At 26.1% G+C, this 1,927-nt stretch overlaps 1 protein-coding gene across 1 annotated transcript in view; it reads right to left on the bottom strand.

The window, feature by feature from the left end:
• Positions 1-164, bottom strand: part of LOC108756734 — a 9,757-nt gene extending 9,593 nt beyond the window's left edge. Inside the window, exon 1 of the mRNA XM_018500758.1 lies at positions 108-164. The gene's annotated coding sequence lies outside the window, so the exon portion shown is untranslated. The remainder of the gene's footprint in view (positions 1-107) is intronic.
• Positions 165-1,927: the final 1,763 nt, after the last annotated feature.

Raw genomic sequence — 1,927 nt, forward strand, 5'->3', positions numbered from 1 at the left:
GGAACAGTGGCGGGATTTGGTATTTGCGGCAATGAGCTTTCGAGTTCCTGACGCCTAATAATAATAATAATAATATATATATCTGAGTTTTGAGAAACAATATTTACCAAATATATAGATATGCTAAGAAGATTGCTAGCACAAAGACACAACGAGAAAGGAATATTCACTGTCGTATATTATGTTGCTGTAAGAACTATATATACTATTACTACCATACTAATTATATCATTTTCTTACGTTAATTACATACAATTATATTATTACTAACGATAAGAGAGCATAATGTAGGAAAATATATATAAGTGCGGAACATTTAATATCTAAACAACCAGAAAATTATAGGGTAAGTCTAGTATTTACATGAGAATTTGCGCCACAGAAGTCAGAAAATAAATAGAAAAAGAGTAATTTGAGTAATTTACGCTCTGTTATATGACTTTGTATTGTACAGGATCTTCCATGAGAAGTTGCTGAAACTAATTAACTGTCATTTTGAAATGCATATAGGGAATAGGAGATAGGAAATATTTTTTAATAGATGACATAGCAGTTTTATTTACATATAAAGTAAATTTACATGTGTTCTTGAAGAACATATTTTTATTTTTAATACTTTATTTATTATTTTTTAAAACATTATAATAATTTTTCAAGGAGTTATTCACTTCTTCCTCAAATCTAATTTCTTCTCAAAATTGAATAATTTACATTTTATCATATTACGAAGAAATAAAAAATAAATATAGAGAATTTTAAGCTGAAATGATATTAATTGTGTACAAAGGAAAATGCCATTATGAGCCGACACAGATTAATCATGTGTAAATTCCATAAATTATTTAGAAGAACATCGTAATAAACATTTCAACTCATTATCTCGTTAAATTATTCTCTACATATTTAATGAAATCAATGATCGTTGATTCAATATTATGAGGAAAGAAACAAAATCTTTTTCCTAACTGCAATAAGTATTGTACTTTTTAAAAATGAATCAGTGAATATATTTACTGAAAAACAATAAATATTTACAGATGATTACATAAATTATAAGTGTAATACTGAAATCATTGATTCACTTTTAGAGAGTACATTTCAAACAATAAAAAAACTGAAAATTTAAAGTTTACACTTTAATTTTTCTTTTAATAAAGCTTTCTACAATCATTTATTTTCAAGTTAAACAATTTTTACACAAATAAAAATTTTTTTGAAAACACTATAACTTAATTATTTTTAAAAAATTGTTAGAAAAATGTTTAAAGTATGGATTTGAAATGGATGAGTTTAAGAACTCCTACATTTTTATTACCTGGAAGCCGACTCTTCTGAACAAAACAATAATTAAAAGAAATTTTTTTCATTTTTAAACGCTTCTTTAATTTCTCATTTTGTAAAACATTTTTTGCAATACAATTTTGATTATTTTTGCTGACAAGGAAAATGTTTAAACTTTAATTTGAGTTATTATTCATTACAATAATTTTTTACTGAATTATCACTATTGAAAAATGTTAGAAAAATTTGCTAAAATTTGATAATGCATTTTTTGCGGATGAATGCATGAATCATTACAATAGTGATAACAAGCAATTTTTATTTTAATGTATGCTCTTTTGTACACATATATACAAAGAAATATATAATTTGTGCAGAAAGGAATTATTATTTTCAATATAATAAAATATTAAATCAGTAGTTCAACATCTTACTGTGATCTATAAGGCGCTGATTTCAATGTGTTTAGTTTGAAAATGTTAGATCCTGTCAATCGTTGTTTATAATACGCAGCCTAAGTAATGCGTAATTCTCTCTATATATGTCGATTATTGCGAAGAGTGTTGCTAAGGTCTCGGTAGTCTAAAGGCTCAGGACGCTCGCACGGAATGCAAGAGATCCGGGTTCGACTCCCGGCCGAGGCAAT

This window comes from Trachymyrmex septentrionalis, unplaced genomic scaffold, assembly GCF_001594115.1.
Source record: "Trachymyrmex septentrionalis isolate Tsep2-gDNA-1 unplaced genomic scaffold, Tsep1.0 scaffold13, whole genome shotgun sequence".
Lineage (NCBI taxonomy): Eukaryota > Metazoa > Arthropoda > Insecta > Hymenoptera > Formicidae > Trachymyrmex > Trachymyrmex septentrionalis.